Source organism: Thalassophryne amazonica, chromosome 11 (genome assembly GCF_902500255.1).
Source record: "Thalassophryne amazonica chromosome 11, fThaAma1.1, whole genome shotgun sequence".
NCBI lineage: Eukaryota > Metazoa > Chordata > Actinopteri > Batrachoidiformes > Batrachoididae > Thalassophryne > Thalassophryne amazonica.
Window position 1 is genome coordinate 35370990 of NC_047113.1, and position 20812 is coordinate 35391801.

General features: G+C 41.0%; 1 long non-coding RNA gene across 1 annotated transcript; it reads left to right on the forward strand.

The window, feature by feature from the left end:
* Positions 1 to 1411: 1411 nt before the first annotated feature.
* LOC117520459 lies at positions 1412 to 20237 on the forward strand. The gene is made up of 4 exons (XR_004563655.1): positions 1412 to 1422; positions 11993 to 11999; positions 19050 to 19052; positions 20190 to 20237. It is a non-coding gene; the product is annotated as an uncharacterized LOC117520459 (long non-coding RNA).
* Positions 20238 to 20812: the final 575 nt, after the last annotated feature.

A 20812-nucleotide genomic window follows, 5' to 3' on the forward strand; every position in this document is an offset into this window, starting at 1 on the left:
TATTGTTGTAATGTTGGAGATTTTAATATGGGCTTCCTCAGCAAGTGACTTGTTTTTGGATGCAGCCTCAAGTGGCTGTTCAAGGAACTGCAAGATTTGGCACTTCAGCGTTGGCTTCTTGTTTGAACACCCGAGGTTGCTGCTTCATTTGACCTCCTCTTTGCTGTGAGTCATGCCCACTGAGTTGCTCTGCTATTTGTGTGACATGCTCACAAAGACTGTGGGAAATGTAAATTTTAATCATTAAATTTTTTTATTTTTGAGCATTTCGAGAGTGTGCATGGGGCATTTTTAGGTACAGACTTTAATATTTGTTTTTAATGGATGTTCTCCTCTTTCCAACACCGGTCATATGAAAATATTGTGAGCAATTGAGCCTCTCAGTGCTCTCATCACTTTTAATGATCATTCCATTTGTGAAAATTTCCTTTTTTGGAAAATTTGTTGAGGAAGGAATGATGAGGGTAAACAGGGCAGGCGTACTGGGAGTTAAAAATCTATTCTAGCAGTGAAATAACACTGGTATTCTACTTCTCTGAACTCAAGGACAGTATGCAAAAAATACAGCGAAAATCTGTTCAATACCTTTTGAATTCATATGTACACAGACAGGGTAGCACGGTGGCTTAGTGGTTAGCACTGATGCCTCACAGCAAGAAGGTCATGGGAATCGATTCCCACCTGTGGGCTTTCTGTGTGGAGTTTGTGTGTTCTCTCCATGTTTGCGTGGGTTCCCTCCGGGTGCTCTGGCTTCCTACCACATCCAAAGACATGCAGGTTAGGTGGATGGGAAACTTTAAATTGTCCATAGGTGTGCATGCAGTTGTGAATGTGTTTGCTTGTCTACAACCCCAATTCCAATGAATTTGGGACGTTGTGTGAAATGTAAATAAAAGCAGAATACAATGATCTGAAAATCCTCTTCAACCTATATTCAACTGAATACACCACAAAGACAAGATTGTTAAAGCTTTGTAGGTGGAATTCTTTCTCATTCTTGCTTTATGTACGACTTCAGTTGTTCAACAGTCTGGGGTCTCCGTTGTTGTATTTTGCGCTTCATAATGCGCCACACATTTTCAATGGGCGACAGGTCTGGACTGCAGGCAGGCCAGTCTAGTACCTGCACTCTGTTGTAACACGTGCAGAATGCGGCTTGGCATTGTCTTGCTGAAATAAGCAGTAACGCCCCTGAAAAAGACATTACTTGGATGGCAGCACACCCCCATACCATCACAGATGCTGGCTTTTGAACTTTGTGCTGGTAACAATCTGGATAGTGTCTTACCTCTTTTGTCCAGAGGACATGACGTCCATGATTTCCTAAAACAATTTGAAATGTGGACTCATCAGACCACAGCACACTTTTCCACTTTGCATCTGTCCATTTCAAATGAGCTCAGACCCAGAGAAGGCGGCAGCGTTTCTGGATGTTGTTGATGTATGGCTTTCGCTTTGGATGGTAGAGTTTTAACTTGCACTTGTAGATGTAGCGACAAACTGTAATAACTGATACCTTTCCTTCTAACAACACTCAATAAGTATTTGGAAACTGAGGACACTAATTGTTGAAGCTTTGTAGATGGAATTCTTTCCCATTCTTGCTTGATGTGCAACTTCAGTTGTTTAACAGTCCGGGGTGTCTGTTGTCATATTTTGCACCTCATAATGCTACACAAATTTTCAATGGGTGACAGGTCTGGACTGCAGGCAGGCCAGTCTAGTACCCACACTCTTTTACTACAAAGCCACGCTGTTGTAACACGTGCACCATGTGGCTTGGCATTGTCTTGCTGAAATAAGCAGGAACATACCTGAAAAAGATGTTGCTTGGATGGCAGCATGTGTTGCTCCAAAACCTGGATGTACCTTTCAGCATTGATGGTGCAATCACATATGTGTAAGTTACATGGGCACTAACACACCCCCATACCATCACAGATGCTGGCTTTTCTACTTTGCGCTATTAACAATCTGGATGGTCTTTTTTCTCTTTTGTCCAGAGGACACAGCGTCCATGAGTTCCAAAAAAAATTGAAATGTGGACTCATCAGCCCACAGCACACTTTTCCACTTTGCGTCTGTCCATTTCAAATGAGCTCGGACCCAGAGAAGGTGACGGCGTTTCTGGATGTTGTTAATATATATCTTTCGCTTTGCATGGTAGAGTTTTAACTTGCACTTGTAGATGTAGCGATGAACTGTATTAACTGACTTTGGGTTTCTGAAGTGTTCCTGAGCCCACGCGGTAAGATCCTTTACACAATGATGTAGGTTTTTAATGTAGTGCTGCCTGAGGGATTGAAGGTCACGGGCATTGAATGTTCGGCCTTGCCACTTACGTGTAGAAAGTTCTCCAGATTCTCTGAATGTTCTCATTATATTATCGATGGTAGATGATGGAATCCCTAAATTCCTTGCAATTGAACATTGAGAAACATTGTTCTTAAACTGTTGGACTATTTACTCACGCAGTTGTTCACAAAGTGGTGATCTTCTCCCCATCTTTGCTTGTGAATGGCTGAACCTTTTGGGGATGGTTCTTTTACACCCAATCATTACACTCACCTGTTTCCAATTAGGTGTTCTTTGAGCATTCATCAACTTTCCCAGTCTTTTGTTGTTGCTGTTCCAACTTTTTTGAAATGTGTTGCAGGCATCCATTTCAAAATGACCAAACATTTGCACAAAAACAACAAAGTCTATCAGTGTGAACATTAAATATCTTGTCTTTGTGGTGTATTCAACTGAATATAGGTTGAAGAGGATTTTCAAATCATTATATTCTGTTTTTATTTACATTTTACACAACATCCCAACTTCATTGGAATTGGGGTTGTATATGTGGCCCTGCAACAGACTGGCGTTCTGTCCAGGGTGTACCCCGCCTCATGCCCCATGACTGCTGGGATAGGCTCCAGTCCTCGTGACACGTAATTGGAGTAAGCGGTTGAAGATGAGTGAGTGAGTGAGTGAGTGAGTGATGTACACAGACAGACAGCGGTAATCACATCATTTCTGCACCTCCACCTAAAATAAGGTAACTGAATTAAGTGGGATAAACTCGAAACAAATGGATGTGCAGGAGAGGCCGCGGAGGCATGTGTTCATGAAGTGTTTTTCTGAAGTGTATTGAAACAGTTTGCTTTTTCTTTTGGGTTATTTTTGGATTCCACCATGAAGATTTATTTTGACATCTGTAAGTTTCTATTTCCTGAACAAAATCTGTGAGAGAATCCTTCACCATGGCCGCCAGCTGAAACAAAATGGCAGGACAAACTCTGCTCTTTAGTATGTCATGAATGCTTTTCTGTTTGTTTATTTATGTTAACATACAAAAACTTTGTCAACACAGAATAAAAGGTGGACAATGACTTGACATATCTGTTGTACAATGACATGTATTGGAACTGGTCACAATTGTGATATAGAGCACCAAAGTGATGACATCACAGTCCCTTGACAACGGCTCGGTTGTTCTACACACTGTAGCTTGAGGGAAAAATTAATGTCATCACTACAGCCTCTTTAGCATCCCACTTTTCTGATGTGCTCTAATCACAACAGCAAAGCTGTGGAAAGCTGAAACTATTTTCTAGGTGACTGTGAGGTGACTGTGAGAGATTGTGTGAGCTAGCATAAAAGAAATAAGTTACAATGTTGTGATAAGTGTGGCCCTTCTAGATCGCTGTCGCTCTGAGTTTCATGATGACTGCAAAAAGTTGAGACACTCATGGCTAGAAGCATGTGAATGACATTGGGCTGCATCTGGCTGCTGCACATCATATCATTTTTCACAGTTATTGATTTAAATATTTTGAACTTGGCCAATGTGGGGTGTCAGAGTGCCAATCCCAAGCCCGGGTAAGTGAGGAGGGTACAAGCAGGAAAGGCATTTATTGGAAATTTTGACAAACCAAACAGGCAGACCACAAATTGAATTTCAATATCGGATCAGTCAAGGCCTGGATTTAACAACAACCAACACCGTTGCTGTTGTCCAACAGGGTGCCAATAGCAACTGGGCTTCTGTTGGGCAAATGGAAGAAGAGGTGGACAATGTATCCAGAGGCAGTGGAAGAGGGGGACTTTTTGCCATTATAACTAGTAAAGGGAGAGACTTGGCTGATATGATGGACAGGAGAAAGGTACATGAACTGTGTGTATGAGACCAAATAGAAAGTATGTAAGTGCAAGAGCATAGAAACTGTTGTGTTATGGTGTGGATGGGAGTACAAATGGTGTTTGGGTCATTCGAAAGGAAGAGTATATTAAGTGTGTTGGACGTGAAGTGAGTGAATGTGAACGTCATCAATGCATATGCCCCACGGGTAGATTGTACAAGAAGGAGAAAGAAAATTTCTGAAGTAAGTTGGATGAGGCAGTAGAGAGTGCATCCAAAGATAAGAGTGGTGATTGGAGCAGGTGTCAGTGGGCATATTGATGAAGGTAACAGAGGTCTCCTCCAATGAGACCTCTTCCACGAGGTCACTTTGATGGATGGCATGTTTTTTTTTAGCACTCTATACCTATAAACCTTGTTGGCATCCAACTTATTTTCCAATTTACTGTGTTGGGTAGTAATTGGAATGCATTTACATAAGATATAATGCCATTCCCATTTGCATTTTTGACTTCTGAGCTAAACGGAATATGGCATAAGTTATGTGCGAAACAAGAGCCAGTTGAGAGAGCCGCTAGTGTTGTGACTGGGAACTTGGTATTTTCAGCTCTGGGACCAAAATGCTGAGACTTTTCAGCCAATAATATGAATGAATGAATGAATGAATTTATCTATATTTTATTTATCTATCTATATCTGAGCAAGTTACTTTAAAAAGTAATTAGTTATAGTTACTAGTTACGTCTGCCAAAAGGAACTGAGTTAGTAACTAATAATTAGTTACTAGGGAAAGTAACTGTGGCATTACTTTTTTAATGTTCAAATATGTCAATGTATTTAGACCCCACCACCACCACCACCATCACCTTTAATGGTATTTTAAATTCAACTGTATGTTCAATGATCCATCCATCCATACATACATATGTCTTCAACCACTTATCCAGGATCCAGTTGTGGGGGCAACAGCTCCAGCAGGGGACACCAAACTTCCCTTTCCTGGGCCACATTAACCACCTCTGACTAGGGGATCCCGAGGCCTTTCCCCGGCCAGTGTGGAGATACAATTTCTCCACCTAGTCCTGGGTCTTTTCTGGGGTCTCCTCACAGCTGGATGTGCCTGGAACACTTCCCTACGGAGGCGTCCAGAAGGCATCCTTACCAGATGCTCGAATGACATCAGCTCCCTCCTTTCAGTGATTTCACCAGTGGATCGAGAGCTTCGCCTTTTGGCTCAGCTCCCTTTTCATCACAACAGTACGGTAAAGCAAACGCAATACTGTCACTGCTGTGCCGAATCTCCGGGCAATCTCATGATCCATTGTCCCCTCACTTGTGAACAAGACCCCAAAGTACTTGAATTCCTTCATTTGGCCAAGACTTCATTCCCTACACAGAGTAAGCAATCCATCATTTTCCTGCTGAGAACCATGGCCTCAGATTTAGAGGTGCTGATCTTCATCCCAGCCGCTCCACACTAGGCTGTGAACTGACCAAGTGAGTGCTGGAGGTCACAGGCCAATGAAGCCAACAGGACCATATCAGCTGCAAAAAGCAGTGATGAGACCATGAGCCCACCAAACTGAAGACCCTCCTCCCCTGACTATGTCTCAATATCCTGTCCAGGAATATCAAAACAAGATTGGTGGCAAGGCGCAGCCCTGGTGGAGGCCAACCCCCACCGGAAATGAGTCCAACTTACTACAGAAGACACGAACACAGCTCTTCCTTTGTGAGTACAGAGATTGGTTAGCCCTGTGAAGGGACCCCTCACTCCATACTTCCCAACACCTCTCACAGTATATCCCGGGGTACCTGATCATGCGTCTTCTTGAAGTCCACAAAACACATGTAGGCATACTCATGGGCCCCTTCCAGGATCCTTATGAAAGTGAAGAGCTCGTCGGTTGTTCCATGACCTGGACAGAACCTGCATTATTCCTCTTCAATCTGAAGTTCGACGATTGGCTGAATCCTCCTTTCCAGCACCCTGGAGTAGACTTTACCAAGGAGGCTGTTTTTTAACTATGGGGATGACCACCCTAGTTTGCCACTCTTTTGGCACTGTCCCAGACCTGCACGCAATGTTGAAGAGATGTCTCATCCAAGACAGTCCCTGCACAGCCAGAGCCTTCAGCAGTTCTGGACAGATCTTATCAGTCCCAGGGGCATTGCTGAGTTGTTTGACTTCCTCAGTGTCTTCAAGCAGGGAAAATGATGATGATCCCCCATCAGTTTCCAGCTGTGCCTCTATTATAGAGGGCACTCCAGTCTGACGCAGGAGTTCCTTAAAGTGCTCCTTCCAGCGCCGGATTACCTCCTCAGCTGAAGTCAGCAGTGTCCCATCCTTACTGTATGCAGTTTTGGATGGTTCCCTGTTTTCCTCTCCTGAGGTGCCTCACGGTCCTCCAGAAGCACCCTTGGTACCGACCAGAGCTAGTATGTACTGTCTCGTCTGGTCCGTCGAGGTCCTCGACTTTCACTGTCACCCATAGGACAATGTACTCGACACCAGCACTTCCCCCTGTGGGTGGTGAGCCGACAGGGTGGAGATGGAAGATCCAAGTTGCCTTTTCGGGTTGTGCCTAGCTGGGCTCTGTGGCAAGCCCGGCCACAGAGAAATTAAATTATGCTTGTTCACACATGTGTTTTTGCCTTTTATGTCAATGAGGGGAAAGTAATGTCTATAGTTCTAGTTGAAAAATACTAATCCTGAGTGTCTGTCTTGGCCGTTTGTGTGTGCCACCAACTTTGTGTGTTTGTGCATGAACTCTTGCCCAGCATTTTTGCTGTTTTTACCCCATTAACTCCAGAAAATTCAGTCATAGATAGTCCAAAATGTACCTTTTTGGAATCATTATGATCAGACAAATAATGAAGTATAGTTTTCAACATGACTGAAGCATTTTTACAGTTTGACCTCTGTGTAATTCTTCATTGACCCCTACCTGGCTACAGCTGCCACCCTGGGATGGTTATCACACATTTTTGTTTAGGCCATGGTACACTGAGGCTGGATTCTAAGTGTCGTTTCGTCACCTTACGTGGTGCGTAAATCTAGGGTGAGTAAGCGTGAATTGCCACCTCTGCTGTCGGCATGGGTGGCAAAGTGTTAAGTGCATATTTGTCCAAAGCACGTTCGAGTAGTGGATCTCGCAGTCTATTCCTCAAGACTTCGTTCTTCTACGATAGTCCAAGATTCAAAAATGGGCAAATTGTGAAAATGTGAAAATTCCCCCAACTTTAAGCAAAAAAAGCACTGCAAGCCATTTTTATTGTAATATTGAATGATTTTCATGAATAAAGCTGTGGAAAAAAATGTGTGCAGAGTGCATACAAGATTACAGCTGCCAGTGCCAATGTTCTTTACTAAATATTGTCTTATTGTTCTGATTGTCACATCTAGGACACGTTTAAGTGACTTTGTCCATCTTTCTTTGGGCAAGTTATACAAGTGAAGTGCCGCTCATGGTACACTGTATCCCAAACAGGAATTACCAAATTTTGAGTCCACAGTGAAACAGGACATGTCAAATGTAGAACACTTCCTGGATTAACACTTTGTGGATTGAGAGTAGAAGATATCCTGTGGAATCTCGTGGGAATTTAGTGGCAAGATGAGACTGAAACAGGAAGTGCCAAATTTTGAGCCCACAGCGAAACAGGAAATGTCAAATGTTAAACACTTCCTGGATTGACAATAGACGAGATCTTGGGGGATTTTACGGGAATTCTGTGGCAAGTTGAGACTGAAACAGGAAGTGCCAAATTTTGAGTCCACAGTGAAACAGGAAATGTCAAATGTGTTTAACTTTGGAAAGTTTTTTTTTTTTTTTTTAATAATTCTCCCCTAGTTTTGATCTGTTCTTTTGAATTAACTTGTTCTTTGGTATGTTGTTTACAATACAATAGTAAGATTGTATTTAATCCTCTGTAAGGTTTTTGTGTAATGTTTTGTTTGTCTCATTAAATTAAACAAAACAAACAAACAAAAAAAAAAAGTCAAATGTTGAACACTTGCTGGATTGACTCTTGTGAAACAGGAAATGGTGCTGTGTACCACAAAAAGTTCTAATCCACTTTAGTAGAAGAAGTAAAATGTTTGCCTCAGATTTGAAACTGAACACGTCATCTGAACCATGGACAAATGACACCAAATTTATATCATCAGTAAATGACCATATTTTATGCCAAAAATGAGGTCCAGGTTGTTAAAAGCAGCATTTTTTCCTTTAATTCAGGTTGCCTTATATATACGAGGGCTGTCAATAAAGTAACGGTCCTTTTTATTTTTTTCAAGAACTATATGGATTTCATTCATATGTTTTTACGTCAGACATGCTTGAACCCTCATGCGCATGCGTGAGTTTTTCCACGCCTGTCGGTGACGTCATTCGCCTGTGAGCACTCCTTGTGGGAGGAGTCGTCCAGCCCCTCGTCGGAATTCCTTTGTCTGAGAAGTTGCTGAGAGACTGGCGCTTTGTTTGATCAAAATTTTTTATAAACCTGTGAGACACATCGAAGTGGACACGGTTCGAAAAATTAAGCTGGTTTTCAGTGAAAATTTTAACGGCTGATGAGAGATTTTGAGGTGATTCTGTCGCTTTAAGGACTTCCCACGGTGCGAGACGTCGCTCAGCGCTCTCAGGCGCCGCGACGCTCCGCCACAGGAAAAACACCTCTGTTGAAAGCCTTAAGGACAAGTTGGAGCATGTCCTGCCTGTTAAACAATTTCTCATATACTCACTCCACTGAAAGCCATCAAAAGCCGCCTGGATTTTACAAATGGTTATCAACACGGAGGTGTTTTTCCACGGAGGTGTTTTTCCTGTGCCGCCGCACCGCGTCGGCTGCGTCCTGACGTGCGGATCCGTCCGCACGTCTTTCATTAAAAAAATCTCCTTTAACAGCGGAATATCCGGATAAAATGCTGAAACCGACTTCTTCTGAAACTTCTCTGTTCTCTCACGACGTCCTGGATCAATAGAGCCTGAAATGTGGAGGTTTTCAGCTTGAACAGGCTGACGACGGCGCCTGAGAGCGCTGAGCGACATCTCGCACCGTGGGAAGTCCTTAAAGCGACAGAATCACCTCAAAATCTCTCATCAGCCGTTAAAATGTTCACTGAAAGCCAGCTTAATTTTTCGAACCGTGTCCACTTCGATGTGTCTCACAGGTTTAGAAAAAATTTTGATCAAACAAAGCGCCAGTCTCTCAGCAACTTCTCAGACAAAGGAATTCCGACGAGGGGCTGGACGACTCCTCCCACAAGGAGTGCTCACAGGCGAATGACGTCACCGACAGGCATGGAAAAACTCACGCATGCGCATGAGGGTTCAAGCATGTCTGACGTAAAAACATATGAATGAAATCCATATAGTTTTTGAAAAAAATAAAAAGGACCGTTACTTTATTGACAGCCCTCGTACGTGTTTCTCCAGTGATTTTAAACGAGCAGGCAGCTGTTGATTCATAAGATATAACGTGAAAACACTCAGGCTGAAAGAAATACAGGTAATTTACTCCTCCTCTGTTCTGTATAAAACCTGTGTAACCTCTTCATTTTGCTCTCTGAAGGACTTATTTTTAAATAACCTCTTAATTTTGCTGTCTGAGTGACACACCAGTGACACAACTTTAGATAAATAAATCTAAAGTTATCTTCCTTAAAGTCAAACTGAAAGCAAATCTCTAAAACTTGATATAAATTAATTAAACATAAAATACAGCTTCCTGATGAAGTGGTGTAGAGGAGGATTTTCTTAAAAAGAAGACCCAGTAGTTCAGCTACAATTTGTCAAAAAGTACATCTGAGATGGAAGCCTAGATTTGAATTTTGCTGAAAGAAACATTTATATTTCTTCATAATTGATGTAAATAAAGTCCAAGACATATTCAGTGACTTGGAAATGTTCATATTGTCTGAAGAAATAAAACTGGGAATAAAACATTATTATTTACAGGTATTATCACGTTTTAGAGATTTGCTTTCAGGTTTAGTTTGAGGAAGATAATTTTAGAATTTTTTATTCTTTTTATTTTTAATATTTCTTGTATTCAAATGGCATAAAGAAAATAAATGTGTGAAATACCAAGTGTTCCAATACCTTTGGAGGGCACTGTACCCTAAATTTCTGATGATGAGTGCAAAATGAGTGTGGTATTATTACTGTTTTTTTTTTATAACCTCAAATTCCAATGAAGTTGGGACATTGTGTAAAATGTAAATAAAAACAGAATACAATGATTTGCAAATCCTCTTCAACCTATATTCAATTGAATACACCACAAAGACAAGATATTTAATGTTCAAACTGAAAAAACTTTATTGTTTTTGTGCAAATATTTGCTCATTTTGTAATGGATGTCTGCAACACGTTTCAAAAAAGCTGGGACAGTGGTATGTTTAACACTGTGTTACATCACCTTTCCTTCTCACACCACTCAATAAGCATTTGGGAAGGACACTAATTGTTGAAGCTTTGTAGGTGGAATTATTTCCCATTCTTGCTTGATGTACAACTTCAGTTGTTCTTAAACTGTTGGACTATTTTTTCATGCAGTTGTTCACAAAGTGGTGGTGGTGATCCTCACCTTATCTTTGCTTGTGAATGGCTGAGCCTTTTGGGGATGCTCCTTTTATACCCAATCATGACACTCACCTGTTTCCAATTAACCTGTTCACCTGTGGAATGTTCCAAACAGGTGTTCTTTGAGCCTTCATCAACTTTCCCAGTCGTTTGTTGCCACTGTCCCAGTTTTTTTGAAATGCGTTGCAGGCATCCATTTCAAAATGAGCAGATATTTGCACAAAAACAAAAAAGTCTATCAGTTTGAACATTAAATATCTTGTTTTTGTGGTGTATTCAACTGAATATAGGTTGAAGAGGATTTGCAAATCATTGTATTCTATTTTTATTTACATTTCACACAACATTCCAACTTCATTGGAATTGGGGTTGTAAGAATGTATAATTTTCACTGTTGCTGCACTTTGTGTGAAATCATAGTCATATCGTATATCATACTGAGACATGATAATTTGGCCATATTGTACAGCCCTCCTGTCAACTAGCTGAAATGTTTGAATATTAATTTACATCTACATTAAAAAATGCTTAAAGTGGCAGGGGGTTAAGAGGGCTGTAAATAGGGATGTCTGGCGGTGCGGAGTCATGCTCATGTTCCCCAGAACCATTTTACTGAAAAAAAGTCTGAAGGACCTAAATGACATGGTTAAATGGTGAAGAGCTTCCAGGCATGTGAGAGGCAAATAAAGAAAAAATGCTTCCCTCCACCTTCAGCTCCAGGCAGGTGGCCTGCAGCAGCCGTGAACTTCGCTGGCCGGACCTCCGGTCACTGCGTGTGCGAGGGAGGGAGGGAGGGATGTTTTTATTTCATTTTATTTCATTTCATTCATGTCATTTAATTAAGTCCTTGTTTACTTCCATGGGCATGGTTCTTCAACAAAAAGGAACAGAAGGACAATAATTTTTGTATTCTCTGCTCCTTATAACATGAATTTAATATTTTAGCAGACAAAAAGAAATCCATTTGTTTCAAGTCATCAAGCATCACTTAAACATCGTTACCAGTAACATGATTGTCTTACATTTCAACGGTACATTCATTGTATTGTCTAGACTACAGCCTATACCAGCAGTTACTGTATATAGGGTGAAAGGCAGAGTACACCCTGGACAGGACGGCAGTCTATCGCAAGGCCACATATAGACAAACCTCTGATCAATTTGAGGTTCTCACTTCACCTAACCTGCGTCTCTTTGGAAGAGAGAGGAAGCCAGAGCGCCTGGAGGGAACCCCCGCAAACATGGGGAGAACATGCAAGCTCCACACAGAAAGGACTAGGCGGGAAGTAATCCCATGACCTTCTTGCTGTGAGGAAACAGTGAAAACAGCACCTTCCTTGTATATCTCAACAACCAAGAAGCTTAGATGGATCAAACCTGATGGCAATATGACTTAGATAGAATTTGGAAGCAGGGGTGGTGGTCAAGTGGTTAGTCCACTTGGTTTCAGTGCGGTAGATTCCTGGTTCAAACCCCACCCCCGGAGAGTTGCATCAGGAAGGGCATCCGGTGTAAAACTTGTGCCAATTCAACATGCAAATCCACCTTGAATGTGCTGTGGCGACCTCGTGTGCAAACGAGGGAGCAGCCGAAGGGACTTACTAACAAGATGGTCCATTTGACTTTGGAGTAGTTGGGTCAAAGAACAAAGGTCAAGATTAAGAAAAACATGGTGTGAAAACACCTTCTTCATACATCTCAACAACCAAGAAACCTAGATGGATGATCTAAGACATATTGATCAGCAAAATACTTGCGATTGATTGTGTGACTTCACGGTCACATATGAAGTCATACATCATCCGAAACACCATTACATAAATATTTATGTTCACTTGAACACTTATAACTTTGTGGGTTGAGCACGCTGGATATGCATCAGCCCTCTGTTGGCTTTTATTTTAGGATTGTGCCACATGAGGTGCATTTGTTTTCCTTTTTGAACACGTGGCACCAACGACAGAAGAGCTAATCTCTTCAGCATGCACATGCTCCCAAGTGCATCTGTTTGCAAAATATTCCTGCTCACACGAACAGTTCCACACCATGAACACAGAGATTTAATTTCCCATGCCACGTACTGAGCTTCTCCTATTTATTTGTTGTTTTGGTGTCAGAGGTCAAACGTAGTGATCTGCTTGTCAGTGCTTTCATTGGTTCTGGCTTGTGGTTGGGGTTTTCCTTTTTTTTGGAATTCAAACTAAAACTTATCCATAATTCCTAAAATCTAAGTAGATGCAGGCTTCTGTTGGATGGATACAATGATGAGACACTTACGTATTTTGCATGCTTCTCTCAATAAATCAGTAATTGTCAAGTGACAGAGTCGCGCTTTCTCCCGTCTCCTCATCTGCCATTTAAGATGAGGAGTAGCCTGAGCCTTTTCAACAGGCGTCACGAAATTACATGTGAAAGTCAGAACTGCATCTGTTTTGTCACTGTTTCTGTTTTTCTCTGTTTTTGGTACTACGTCGCACAGCATCTGTCAAATGAAAACTTTCAGGAAGGGTCAGAATCCTTTGTTTCTCTGCAGAGAGATACCGCTACCTGACATCGCTCTGTCTCTGTCTCACTCAATTGCTGTGCTAATTGTTACTGAGGATGAGGAATAATTATCTGCCTCTCGAGCAGTGGTGTCAAAAGTACACACAATTGTTACTTAAGTAGAAGTATAGATACTGCAGTTTAAAAACACTGGTAAAAGTTGAAGTATCAACTTGACCTCTTTACTCAAGTAAAAGTGAAAAAGTATGTGCTCCAAAACCTACTTAAAGTATAAAAGTATAAAGTAACCTTTAAAAAAAAAAAAAAGGTAGATGCCACTATATGAATTGAAAGCTTAATTTAAAAACTGATTCGTTCTACATGTGGCCCAAGACCCAAAACCCAAAATTACTCCCCAACACCACCTGCACGAAAATGTTTCAATTCTAGAAGCTCTGAAATGCAATCTGGGACTATTCCAGACAATAAACTGCAGTGAGTGCAGCATCCATTTAGTGAGAAAAAAAACAACTTATTCAGATTCATTTCAGTAGTATTCTGCTCTTACTAGGATGCAGCAGTTTTCTAGTTTGGCAGATAGTTCTGGAGGAAATCACTGAAGAAATGAACACATTGACAATATGGTTTGACCGAAACAAACTGTCATTAAACTTAAATAAGACAGGAAACACTTATTTATTTCTGTATGTATGTATGTATGAATGTATGTATGTTCATTGTTGGTTGCTTTATATTTTATTTTCTGTTGTGTTTCTATTCAGGTTCTTTTTGTTTCTTTCTCTGAAATTGTATATAATTATCATTAGATTATTAATATATAAACAAAAATAAATTTAAGAAATATTACAATTTAAAAACAAATGCACCCGAACGTGATGAGAGCTGCAACAGCTTAATGCTAACTTTTAACATTGAAAATGCCATAGACATGCTAACGCGTTAGCGTTGCTCCCGTTTTTAAGTTATAAAATACATCTATCAACTGTTTCAGAAGACCATAACAGGTCGGTTTAACATAGAAAAGGTAAATAATACTCACAGAAGTATGCTCTTTAGGGTTTTAGCGGGGGAAAATTAAGCGAAAGAAAGAAAGAATAAACGAAACAATAGGTCGAAGCATTGCTTCAATCTGCGAACCACTGCTTCGATTGGTTCAAAATCCATTCCTTTATCTTCATTGATCCATGTTTCTGATATAGCAATTATGTTAAAAAAATGTTTAAAATTGACTTAAATATTCTTTAATGTTGTTAAAGTTTACATACAGACTTCTGCTGTTGAAATGGATTATTGATAATTTGTTATCCGTTTTAATGAGCCGATTAAACTGTTCATCTGTATAATAGCAACAACTGTCATTAATATCTGAGAAGAAATTATTGTCCGGGTCTATATCGTGCTCCAAGTCCAGTACATTGTGGTCTGTGTATTTAAATGTTCTCAGTTCTAGTTTTCCATGATCATCAATCCTGTGAGTTATATCTTTCTTGTCTCCAGATGTAGATGATGTAGTAGATGAATAGGTTCCTCTGGTCTGTGTCATGGTGTTGTGATGTGTTTGTGTCCTCATACCTTATTGATCGTATTTGTCCAGATCCTCGATGTTCCTGATTACCATAACCTTCGCTTGTTCTGGTGTTCCGTTCAGTTTGATGAATATTTTGCAGTTGGATGTCCATGTCTGTTGAATTTTTCCCTGCTTTTTTAAGAAACAAGCTTTCCTGGCGATGTCTGCGTTTCTTTTGGTCAGATGTTCATTGATGAATACGTTTGTTCCTTTGAGTTTCCGTCCCTGTTTTAACAATGCCATTTTATGTTTTCTGTTGACAAACCTCATTATAACTGCTCGCTTGTCTCCATCCTCTCTCCTGGGCAGGGTGTGGCACGCTTCAATGTTATTGCAGTCCATTTGAATACCTTTAGATTGCAGGAAGTCAGCCACTTCTTGTTCCACTGAGCTGGCCTCCCCTCCGCTGTCTTCTGAAACCGCCCGTATGAATTCCTGTAATAATAACGTCGTTCATCCTTGTGTACTGTTCCAACTCTGCAACACGGTTCTCCAGGTGCACCAGACGCCGGTCTTTCTCGGCATTCTGGATCCGGAGAGCCTTCACTTCTTCCACCAGCTCCATAATGGATTTCTGCTGCATTTTAACAACAGAGATGTCCTCAGACAAAAAGTCCATCGTCTCCCTCCTCCGCCGTCAGTGCCTTCTTCGGACCCATGGTCAGATAAATCCGCGCTGGCACCTCGGGCCTCGGTGAAGCCGCGCCGGTGGAACTGCGCTGACGCCTCGGGCACATCCACCGGCGCTGAAGCCAAGAGTAACGAGGCTGTTTGTTTTAAAAATGTAAGGAATAGAAAGTACAGATACTTGTGTGAAAATGTAATAAGTAGAAGTCAGAAGTAGGCAGAAAAATAAGTAATGGAGTAAAGTATAGATACCTAAAAAGTGTACTTAAGTACAGTATCAAAGTATTTGTACTTCGTTACTTGACACCTCTGCTCTCGAGGCCTGCGTATTCATGGAGAATGTGCATGCTTGATAGTGAGTGAGAATTTGAAAAGTCCACAGTTCTTGCAGGGACGATGACATTTTGCAATACTTTGTGTAAGTGCACGTGTGTACATAATAGGCAATCATTTTATTTTCCACCGTACCCCGAGAGTTCATGCAGAGAGAACACATCTTTCAACAATCATTATTTTCTTTACAACGTTTGCCAAATTATACAAATTTGTAGCATTTCCATTACACAACAACCTCTGGAATTTAGCAGTAGCTGGACTAATTTGTGAAAAAGAAGGAAAATCTAAAATGTATTAAAGAGCATATACCTCAACCAGGACCCAACAATGTGCAACATCTGAATCTAAACAAACAACACCATTTGTAGACAATAAATACACAAAATATATATTTTTGTATAATTATCTTGTGCATCAATCGTCCTGGTGTCACCGACCAAATGGTCCCCTTGCCTTCACTGCACCTTCACTGCGCATGTGTCATTTTGGAGCGTCAGCAGCAATTTTCTGATTATCACCTCATTTCTGCTTCAAACTGCACTCCAGTCATCATCTATTTCAGCGACAGATATCTGAAGCTTTTGTACAACAATCATTTCCACATGAATTCAGCATTATTTCATAATAAAAGAGGGAGGAAGTGATCAGAGCATCACAGCAGGACACAAAATGTTTGGTTTGGTTTGACAACAGATCTGCTGTGGCAATTCCTCACAAAATGGGAGAAGCTGATAGAAAGAAAAATTTCAGCAAGTGTGCCCTCCCTGCTGGACCAAAATGAGTTCTGATTCAAAAATGTTACAAAGGAAAAGATAAACTGTATCACAGTGTTACTTTGTTTTGAGCATTTTCTTATCTTGCACCGTGTTTGTAGAACATTTTGCTCATCGAGATAAGACAGTCCGATTCTCTCTGGCTGGCTCCCGCTGCCTCCTACAGTTACTCTATTTCATTGGTTGCAGAGCTTTTTGCACTGAGCACGTCTGTTTCCCTTCACTGCCTTTGAACTGTTTAACTTGCTACTGTGCTTATTTTTTGAATGTCTGTTTTTCGCCACATAAAATTCTAGTCATAAATAATTTTTAGCCCGTGTTTTTACTAACTAACATGGAAAACCTTATTTACTGTGCAAAAGGTGCGACTGTCACTGTAATTGAATGTGAGTAATATACATCAGCTTGAATTGGCGGCTGTTCAGAAAAACAAATATTCAGAAAATGCAGCTGTAATAAATGTACTGTATGATTTCATATACGTGAATTGCAATTTAAGTGTTTTAGGCAACACAGCATGTATAAAGTCCATACTTTTTTTGACAATATATCTGATTTGGATCAAAATGGGCAACGGCTATCAGTATTGTACAGTTAGGATGTGGAAAACAAAGCAGAATTAAGCAAAATTAAAGCAGAACAGCACCTATTTGAGGTCGTTAGCTGCATAAAGACACCTGTCCACCCCACACAATCAGTAAGACTCCAACTACTAACATGGCTAAGACCAAAGAGCTGTCCAAAGACACCAGAGACAAAACTGTAGACCTCCACAAGGCTGGAAAGGGCTACGGGGCAATTGCCAAGCAGGTTGGTGAAAAAAGATCAATTGTTGGAGCAATTATTAGAAAATGGAAGAAGCTAAACATGACTGTCAATCTTCCTCGGACTGAGGCTCCATGCAAGATCCCACCTCGTGGCGTATCAATGATTCTAAGAAAGGTGAGGAATCAGCCCAGAACTGCACGAGAGGAACTGGTCAATGATCTGAAGAGAGCTGGCACCACTGTTTCCAAGGTTACTATGGGTAATACACTAAGTCGTCATGGGTTAAAATCATGCATGGCACGGAAAGTTCCCCTGCTTAAATCAGCACACGTCCAGGCCCTTCTTAAGTTTGCCCATGACTATTTGGATGATCCAGAGGAGTCATGGGAGAAAGTTATGTGGTCAGATGAGACCAAAATAGAACTTTTTGGTCTTAATTTCACTCGCCGTGTTTGGAGGAAGAAGAATGCTGAGTACCATCCCAAAAACACTGTCCCTACCGTGAAGCATGAGGGTGGAAGCATCATGCTTTGGAGGTGTTTTTCTGCACATGGGACAGGATGACTGCACTGTATTAAGGAGAGGATGACCGGGGCCATGTATTGCGAGATTTTGGGAAACAAGCTCCTTCCCTCAGTTTGAGCATTGAAGATGGGTCGTCGATGGGTCTTCCAATATGACAATGACCCAAAGCACATAGCCAGGATAACCAAGGAGTGGCTCCGTAAGAAGCATATCAAGGTTCTGGAGTGGCCTAGCCAGTCTCCAGACCTAAACCCAATAGAAAATCTTTGGACGGAGCTCAAATTCCATGTTTCTCAGCGACAGCCCAGTAACCTGGCTGATCTAGAGAAGATCTGTGTGGAGGAATGGGCCAAAATCCCTGCTGCAGTGTGTGCAAACCTGGTAAAAAACAACAGGAAACATTTGACCTCTGTAATTGCAAACAAAGGCTACTGTACCAAATATTAACATTGATTTTCACAGGTGTTCAAATACTTATTTGCAGCAGTAACATACAAATAAATGTTTAAAAAATCATACATTGTGATTTCTGGATTTATTTATTTATTTATTTTAGATTATGTCTCTCACAATGGACATGCACCTAAGATGAAAATTTCAGACCCCTCCATGATTTCTAAGTGGGAGAACTTGCAAAATTGCAGGGTGTTCAAATACTTATTAGTATTTGAGCTCCCAGCTCTTTCGGCTGAGCTGGGAGGTCTATGAGAGACTCTGAGATGCTTTGTGAATTTGGGCCCAGGGGGCAGATCAGGGTCAACCAAATGAACTGTGAATTATCAACAAATATGTGAACAGTATCTCCTGAGTCATTGCCAGCATGTAATCATTTCATAAAAAACATGGATCCAGAAACCTTGACAGACCTCCAGATATATTACAGGTGACTGCTGTGAAAAAAAACCCATGGCTGTGAGAAATGATGCAGTCTTATCTTTTGTTCTGAATGTCAGACCAGGCTGCTGTGCCACCATGAACCTATTTATTAGCTTTCTATGAGGCTGATGAATGGCTTGCAATAGCGCTTGAGTTTCATGAACAGTTGCTGTTCGTTGCAGCTCCAAGACATCCCAGCAACACCGCCAGGCCTTCCTCCCAACAGCTACACCAGCATGTTTTAACACAGACAAACCAAACTCAATGAACTTCATGTGTGCGTGTAAGAATCAGTAAAAAACAAATAATCACCCTAATGACTGATCATGAATTCACATTCCCATAAAGTACAAATGAAGAACGTTGTGCAAGCTGGTTCTTTTGGAAGTCTCGGGGTGGGATGTTGTAAACGAAGATGACCTCAACATAACAGGCGCTCCATCGAGGCTGCATCTGTCATAAATAAATTTGAGGTGGATTTAATCGTTAGCATACGATTGTTGATCCTGTGAGAGTCTGTGGGAAAGAAGTGACGTTTAATGTGAGAAGAACCGCCATCTGCAGTTGTGTGTTTTACTGTTGTTTAGTCTGTAGTATTTATAGGTACAGCGCTGCACAGGTCGACTAATTATACTGTGAAAGTCAAAGGCGTGATTGCAATAATGACCAGTTGGCCTTCCAAATTCTTCCAAGCAGTTTGGTTCTCTGTTGGTCTTGTTAAAAGACACAATCAGGGCTTTTGTGTGTGTGTGTGTGTGTGTCTGTGTGTGCATATTTAGTTCTTTATGCATCTGTTTGCGTGTGTATTTCTTTTTTTAACTGTCTGCAAACATTCCTGTATGACCACTTTGTTGGGCACTGCATTTTTTTTTTTTTTTTTTGATTATGGAACACGTATTGACTTCTGCCGTGTGATCACCACCATCCCTGTACCTGTCTCCAAGAAGGATTATTCAAAAGATTTTAAAATGAAAAGTTGCATGATAGTTGCATGACAAATCTTTTAAGGAAGGAGAATCATTTAACCTTGGCCCTGAATCAATATCTGAATGTGGATTCTGGACAAAACCTTATGGAGCAACAGAGGATGAACCTATTAAATTTTGGCGTTGCTCGGGATCTGGATCTGGATTATGGATGCTGTCTTTCCTTTCTGTTACAGATGGGATATTTTCACCATTTTGATGAAATTCGTAAAAGGTTTTCATTTGATGATGAAAACACTTGCAGCAGTGAGGGAGAATCCATTCTGGATTCTCTTTTTTTGTTTGTTCTCAAAAATGTTGTTTTTAATATGAGGCATGAAGTGGTTTTCAACAAATCTGCACAAAACCTATTGGAATGATCAGCCTTATCAAAATTTTGGTGTCGATCTGGATGCAAATGTGGAATATGGATCATTTCTTCTTAGCAAAATGGAATATTTTCAGTGTGATACAATGACGCAATGTGATTTCTGCCCAGTACTCCAAATATCAAAGTGAAGAAATTCAATGAAGCGCGAGAGTAACTATGACTCTCTTAAGGTAGCCAAATGCCTCGTCATCTAATGAGTGATGCGTGTAACCCAGGTTCCACATCCTGTCTATTTCTCCTCTGCCTTTATCTCTCTCTCTCCCTCTGTCTGTCTACATTCTCCATTCCGTTTGGTAATCTCACGTTATTTATAATAATAGTAATAGTAGTAATAATAGTAGTAGTAGTCAGTCTCATGGGGTTTGGAGATACGTGTCTCTGACCAATCAGGGATCACTGTTCCAGTGACATCACAGGGCCACGTATGGAGCTGTGGCCAATTGAGAGTGCTTATTTACTCGCGGGTAGAGTGAATGGGGAAATGCTGTGGGGATACTGGAGGGAGCAGAGCTGCAGGTTAGTCTCGGTTATTTTAATTATCTAATCTTTGAAATTGCATCATGAAACTCATTGAACTCATGTTGTAACCTCAGGAGCCTTCTACTGCGACCTACGCTGGGTTACAAAACGTCTGCGTGAAGTATAAACTGCCAAAGGGGTGAGTGCTATTCTCCAGCTATGAGTGTTTTGCTAACGTTAGCCTAGCCGCTACCCCATTCATTTGTATGGGGTATGAGTAGCTGGCAGTCGGGAGGCTGCGTGTTAT